This window comes from Arachis stenosperma, chromosome 1 (genome assembly GCF_014773155.1).
Source record: "Arachis stenosperma cultivar V10309 chromosome 1, arast.V10309.gnm1.PFL2, whole genome shotgun sequence".
NCBI classification, from domain to species: Eukaryota; Viridiplantae; Streptophyta; class Magnoliopsida; order Fabales; family Fabaceae; genus Arachis; species Arachis stenosperma.
In genome coordinates this window covers 66846811-66854385 of record NC_080377.1, presented here as the reverse complement: position 1 = coordinate 66854385, position 7575 = coordinate 66846811, and the positions used below count along the sequence as shown (strand labels likewise).

Here is a 7575-nt window from a genome sequence, read left to right as displayed (position 1 = left end):
TAGTTTCTCTAATGCAACAGAATTGCAAGTTCCATGGACTTCCAATGGAAGATCCTCATCAGTTTTTAGCTGAGTTCTTGCAAATCTGTGACACAGTCAAGACTAATGGGGTTGACCCTGAGGTCTACAGACTGATGCTATTCCCTTTTGCTGTAAGAGACAGAGCTAGGATATGGTTGAACTCACAACCTAAAGAAAGCCTGGACTCTTGGGAAAAGCTAGTCAATGCCTTCTTGGCAAAGTTCTTTCCACCTCAAAAATTGAGTAAGCTTAGAGTGGAAGTCCAAACCTTCAGACAGAAGGATGGAGAATCCCTCTATGAAGCTTGGGAAAGATACAAACAATTAATCAGAAAATGTCCCTCAGACATGCTTTCTGGATGGAGCATCATAGGTATTTTCTATGATGGTCTCTCTGAACTATCCAAAATGTCTTTGGATAGCTCTGCTGGAGGATCTCTTCATCTAAAGAAGACGCCTACAGAGGCTCAAGAACTGATTGAAATGGTTGCAAATAACCAATTCATGTACACTTCTGAAAGAAATCCTGTGAACAATGGGATTAGTCAGAAGAAAGGAGTTCTTGAGATTGATACTCTGAATGCCATTCTGGCTCAGAACAAGATATTGACTCAACAAGTCAATCTGATTTCTCAAAGTCTGTCTGGAATGCAAAATGCACCTGGCAGTACTAAGGAGGCTTCATCTGAGGAAGAAGCTTATAATCCTGAGAACCCTTCAATGGAAGAGGTGAACTACCTAGGAGAACCCTATGGAAACACCTATAATTCTTCATGGAGAAATCACCCAAATTTCTCATGGAAGAATCAAGAGAGACCTCAACAAAGGTTTCAATAACAATAATGGTGGAAGAAACAGGTTTAGCAATGGCAAGCCTTTTCCATCATCTTCTCAGCAACAGACAGAGAGTTCTAAGCAGAATACTTCTGACTTAGCAACAATGGTCTCTGATCTAATAAAGACCACTCAAAGTTTCATGAATGAAACAAGGTCCTCCATCAGAAATTTGGAAGGACAAGTGGGACAGCTGAGTAAGAAAGTTACTGAACTCCCTCCTAGTACTCTCCCAAGCAATACAGAAGAAAATCCAAAAGGAGAGTGCAAGGCCATCAACATGGCCGAATTTGGAGAGGAAAGAGAAGAAGTGAACGCCAGTGAGGAACACCTCAATGGGTGTCCACTGGCCTCTGATGAGTCCCCCAATGAGGAACCATGGGAATCTGAGGCTCAAAATGAGATCATAGAGAATCCATTGGACTTACTTCTGCCCTTCATGAGCTCTGATGAGTATTCTTCCTCTGAAGAGGATGAGTATGTCACTGAAGAGCAAGTTGCTAAATACCTTGGAGCAATCATGAAGCTAAATGACAAGTTATTTATGAGACTTGGGAAGATGAACCTCCCTTGCTCACCAAAGAACTGGATGACTTGTCTAGGCAGAAATTACCTCAAAAGAGACAAGATCCTGGGAAGTGCATGGATGAATCCATCATCCTTGGCAGACCCTTCCTAGCCACAGCAAAGGCTGTGATTGATGTTGATGGAGGTGAACTGATCATTCAAGTGAATGAAGAATCCTATGTGTTTAAGGCTCAAGGATATCCCTCTGTCACCATGGAGAGGAAGCTTGAAGAGCTTCCCTCAAATCAGAGACAAATAGAGCCCCCACAGTCAAACTCTAAGTTTGGTGTTGGGAGGCCACAACCAAACTCTAAGTTTGGTGTTGAACCCCCACATTCAAACTCTAAGTTTGGTGTTGGGAGGTTCCCACATTGCTCTGATCATTTGTAAGGCTCAATGAGAGCCATCTGTCAAGCTACTGACATTAAAGAAGCGCTTGTTGGGAGGCAACCCAATGTTTTATAGCTAACTATTTTCTTTTGTTATTTTATCTTTTTTGTAGGTTGATGATCATAAGAAGTCACAAAAACAATGAAAAAAGCAAAAACAGAATGAAAAACAGGAAGAAAAACAGCACACCCTGGAGGAGAAGAAGCTGGCGTTCAAACGCCAGTAATGCTAGCTGTTGGGCGTTTAACGCCCAGTCTGTCACCATTCTGGGCGTTTAACGCCAGAAAGGGGCACCAGACTGGCGTTAAACGCCAGTAAAGGGCAACAACCTGGCGTTAAACGCCAGAAATGGGCACCAGCCCGGCGTTTAACGCCAGAATTGGCTCAAAACGTGGATTTTGATGCCATTTGGTGCAGGGATGACTTTTCCTTGACACCTAAGGATCTGTGAACCCCACAGGATCCTCACCAACCCCACCACCCTCTCTTCTTCTTCACCCATTCACCAATCACCTCAATACCTCCTCACCACTCACATCCATCTCATCCAATTCTTCTTCTTCTACTCACTTCTTTCTTCTTTTGCTCGAGGACGAGCAAACCTTTTAAGTTTGGTGTGGTAAAAGCATTGCTTTTTGTTTTTCCATAACCATTTATGGCATCCAAAGCCGGTTCAACTGAGAAGGCCTGACCTCAAGCCCATCACTAAAGAAGAAGATGGAGCAAACAAGAGACCCCTCTCATCAAGAAATCCCTGAGATACCTCAAGGGATGCACTTTCCTCCACAAGACTACTGGGAGCAAATTAACACCTCCCTAGGAAAATTAAGTTCCAACATGGGACAACTAAGGGTGGAGCACCAAGAACATGCCATCCTCCTCCATGAAATTAGAGAAGATCAAAGAATCATGAGAGAGGAGCAACAAAGACAAGGAAGAGACATTGAGGAGCTCAAGCACTCCATAGGATCTTCAAGAAGAAGAAAGAGCCGCCATCACTAAGGTGGACCCGTTCTTTAAACTCCTTGTTCTTTATTCTTCTGTTTTTCGAATTTTAGTGCTTTATGTTTATCCATGTTTGTGTCTTATGATCATTAGTGTCTTAGTGTCTATGCCTTAAAGCTATGAATATGAATCCATCACCTTTCTTAAATGAAAACTGTTTTTAATCAAAAGAACAAGAAGTACAGGATTTCAAATTCATCTTTAAAACTAGCTTAATTAGTTTGATGTGGTGACAATACTTGTTGTTTTCTGAATGTATGCTTAAACAGTGCATATGTCTTTTGAATTTGTGGTTCATGAATGTTAAAATTGTTGGCTCTTGAAAGAATGATGAAAAAGGAGACATGTTACTGAGGATCTGAAAAATCATAAAAATGATTCTTGAAGCAAGAAAAAGCAGTGAATACAAAAAAAAAAAAGGGGGAAGAAAGAGAAAAAGAAAGAAATAAAGTTGTGATCCAAGGCAATAAGAGTGTGCTTAAGAACCCTGGACACCTCTAATTGGGGACTTTAGCAAAGCTGAGTCACAATCTGAAAAGGTTCACCCAATTATGTGTCTGTGGCATGTATGTATCCGGTGGTAATACTGGAAAACAGAGTGCTTTGGGCCACGGCCAAGACTCATAAAGTAGCTGTGTTCAAGAATCATCATACTTAACTAGGAGAATCAATAACACTATCTGGATTCTGAGTTCCTAAAGAAGCCAATCATTCTGAATTTCAAAGGATAAAGTGAGATGCCAAAACTGTTCGGAGGCAAAAAGCTACTAGTCCCGCTCATCTAATTTGGAGCTTAGTTTCATTGATAATTTGGAGTCTATAGTATATTCTCTTCTTTTTATCTTATTTGATTTTCAGTTGCTTGGGGACAAGCAACAATTTAAGTTTGGTGTTGTGATGAGCGGATAATTTGTACGCTTTTTGGCATTGTTTTTAGTATGTTTTTGGTAGTTTTAGTTGAGTTTTTATTATATTTTTATTAGTTTTTAGTTAAAATTCACTTTTCTGGACTTTACTATGAGTTTGTGTGTTTTTCTGTGATTTCAGGTATTTTCTGACTGAAATTGAAGGTTCTGAGCAAAAATCTGATCCAGAGACTGAAAAGGACTGCAGATGCTGTTGGATTCTGACCTCCCTGCACTCGAAGTGGATTTTCTGGAGCTACAGAAGCCCAATTGGCGCGCTCTCAACGGCGTTGGAAAGTAGACATCCTGGGCTTTCCAGCAATATATGATAGTCCATACTTTGCCCAAGATTTGATGGCCCAAACCGGCGTTCAAAGTCACCCTCAGAATTCCCAGCGTTAAACGCCCAAACTGGCACCTAAATGGGAGTTAAACGCCCAAACTGGCATAAAAGCTGGAGTTAAACGCCAAGAAGAGTCTCTACACGAAAATTACTTCATTGCTCAGCCCAAGCACACACCAAGTGGGCCCGGAAGTGGATTTTTATGTCATTTACTCATCTTTGTACACCTTAGGCTACTAGTTCTCTATAAGTAGGACCTTTTACTATTGTATTTTCATCTTGGTTCTTCTGGTTCCCTCTCTGGGGCCGAAACCAATGATCACTTTTGTTCTTATGTATTTTCAATGGTGGAGTTTCTACACACCATAGATTAAGGTGTGGAGCTCTGCTGTACCTCGAGTATTAATGCAATTACTATTGTTCTTCCATTCAATTTCACTTGTTCTTTATCCAAGATATCACTTGTTCTTCAACATGATGAAGGTGATGATTGACGCCCATCACCATTCTCACCCATGAACAAGGTGACTGACAACCATTCTTGTTCTACAAGCATCTGAGGCTCAGTGAATATCTCTTGGATTCTTCGGAGTCTTCGTGGTATAGGCAGGACCTGATGGCAGCATTCAAGAGAATCCGGAAGGTCTAAACCTTGTCTGTGGTATTCTGAGTAGGATTCAATGATTGAATGACTGTGACGTGCTTCAAACCTGTAACCTACTGGGCGTTCGTGACAGACGCAAAGAGTTATTCTATTCCGGTAGGGGAGGGAACCAAACCGGTGATTGGCAGCACTGTGACAGAGTGTGTGCATTAGCTTTCACTGCGCGGATGGGAGGTAGCTGCTGACAACAGTGAAACCCTACACGAGCTTGCCATGGAAAGGAGTAAGAAGGATTGGATGAAGACAGTAGGAAAGCAGAGAGACGGAAGGGAAGGCATCTTCATGCGCTTATCTGAAGTTCCTACCAATGAATTACATAAGTATCACTATCTTTATCTTTTATGTTATTTTCGTTCATCACCATATATATCTGAGTTTGCCTGACTAAGATTTACAAGATGACCATAGCTTGCTTCATACCACCAATCTCCGTGGGATCGACCCTTACTCACGTAAGGTATTACTTGGACGACCCAGTGCACTTGCTGGTTAGTTGTGTGAAGTTGTATTGATCACAATTTCGCGCACCAGCCAGCCAGGGTGCCTGGCTGGGCGTTTAACGCCCAAAAGGGTAGTAGTTTGGGCGTTAAACGCCAGAATGTGCACCATTCTGGGCGTTTAACGCCAGGATGGCACAAGGGGGAGGATTTTGTTTTCAAATCAATTTTTTTTTTCAAGTTTTCAAAGTTTTTCAAAATCAAATCTTTTACAAATCATATCTTTTCAATCAAATGTTTTCAAAATCAATTTCTTTCCTTTTTCAAAGATACTTGCTAACAATTAATGATTTGATTGAGCATTTCAAGTATGTTGCCTTTTCTGTTGAGAAAGGTTTAATGTTTGAATCATATCTTTTCTTGTTAGGCAAATCATTAATTTTTTTCAAATTTTTTTTAAAATTGTTTTCAAATCATATTTTCTCAATCACATCTTTTCAAAACCAATCATATCTTCTTAACCTCATCTTTTTCAAAATAGTTTTTAATCAAATCTTTTTTACTTCTAATTTAAAAATCTTTTTCAAAAATCACTTGATTTCTTTCCCACTCTTATTTTCGAAAATCAATTAGTGTTTTTCAAAAATGTTTTCAAAAATCTTTACTTAATTTTCGAAAATCACTTCCCTTCTTCCCACATCCTTCTATTTATGGACTAACACTATTCCTTAATGCAAAATTCGAACTCCATCTTCTTTGATAAGTTCGAATTTTCTACTTCTGTCTTCTATCTTTCTTCTTCCTCTGACACCTCAAGGAATCTCTATACTGTGACATAGAGGATTCCACATTTTCTTGTTCTCTTCTCTTTCATATGAGCAGGAGCAGAGACAAAGGCATTCTTGTTGAAGCTGACCCTGAACCTGAAAGGACCTTGAAGCGAAAGCTAAGAGAAGCTAAGGCACAACTCTCTGTTGAGGACCTGACCGAATTCTTCAAAGAAGAAGACATGGCAGCCGAAAACAACAACAATGCCAACAATGCAAGAAAGGTGCTGGGTGACTTTACTGCACCTACTCCCGACTTCTATGGGAGAAGCATCTCTATCCCTGCCATTGGAGCAAACAACTTTGAGCTTAAGCCTCAATTAGTTTCTCTAATGCAACAGAATTCCAAGTTCCATGGACTTCCATTGGAAGATCCTCATCAGTTTTTAGTTGAATTCTTGCAAATCTGTGACACAGTCAAGACTAATGGGGTTGACCCTGAGGTCTATAGACTGATGCTATTCCCTTTTGCTGTAAGAGACAGAGCTAGGACATGGTTGGACTTTCAACCTAAAGAAAGCCTGGACTCTTGGGAAAAGCTAGTCAATGCCTTCTTGGCAAAGTTCTTTCCACCTCAAAAATTGAGTAAGCTTAGAGTGGAAGTCCAAACCTTCAGACAAAAGGATGGGGAATCCCTCTATGAAGCTTGGGAAAGATACAAACAATTAATCAGAAAATGTCCATCTGACATACTTTCTGAATGGAGCATCATAGGTATTTTCTATGATGGTCTCTCTGAACTATCCAAGATGTCTTTGGATAGCTCTGCTGGAGGATCTCTTCATTTGAAGAAGACGCCTACAGAAGCTCAAGAACTAATTGAAATGGTTGCAAATAACCAATTCATGTACACTTCTGAAAGGAATCCTGTGAACAATGGGGCAAATCAGAAGAAAGGAGTTCTTGAGATTGATACTCTGAATGCCATATTGGCTCAGAATAAAATATTGACTCAACAAGTCAATTTGATTTCTCAAAGTCTGTATGGAATGCAAAATGCGCCAAGCAGTACTAAGGATACTTCATCTGAAGAAGAAGCCTATAATCCTGAGAACCCTTCAATGGAAGACGTGAATTACTTAGGAGAACCCTATGGAAACACCTATAATTCTTCATGGAGAAATCACCCAAATTTCTCATGGAAGGATCAACAGAGACCTCAACAAGGTTTCAACAACAATAATGGTGGAAGAAACAGGTTTAGCAATGGCAAGCCTTTTCCATCATCTTCTCAGCAACAGACAGAGAATTCTAAGCAGAGCCCCTCTGACTTAGCAACTATGGTCTCTGATCTAATCAACACCACTCAAAGTTTCATGACTGAAACAAGGTCCTCCATCAGGATTTTGGAGGCACAAGTGGGACAGCTGAGCAAGAAAATTACTGAACTCCCTCCTAGTACTCTTGTAAGCAACACAGAAGAAAATCCAAAAGGAGAGTGCAAGGCCATCAACATGGACGAATTTGGAGAGGAAGGAGAGGAAGTGAACGCCACTGAGGAAGACCTCAGTGGGCGTGCACTGACCTCCAATGAGTTCCCTAATGAGGAACCATGGGAATCTGAGGCTCAAAATGAGACCATA

General features: G+C 40.6%; 2 non-coding genes across 2 annotated transcripts; both read right to left on the bottom strand.

The window, feature by feature from the left end:
- Nucleotides 1–266: 266 nt before the first annotated feature.
- Nucleotides 267–374, bottom strand: LOC130949081 (small nucleolar RNA R71). The gene has a single exon (XR_009073325.1). It is a non-coding gene; the product is annotated as a small nucleolar RNA R71 (small nucleolar RNA).
- A 6205-nt stretch (nucleotides 375–6579) lies between these two features.
- LOC130951011 (small nucleolar RNA R71) lies at nucleotides 6580–6683 on the bottom strand. Its single transcript, XR_009073798.1, has one exon. It is a non-coding gene; the product is annotated as a small nucleolar RNA R71 (small nucleolar RNA).
- Between the last annotated feature and the right edge of the window lie 892 nt (nucleotides 6684–7575).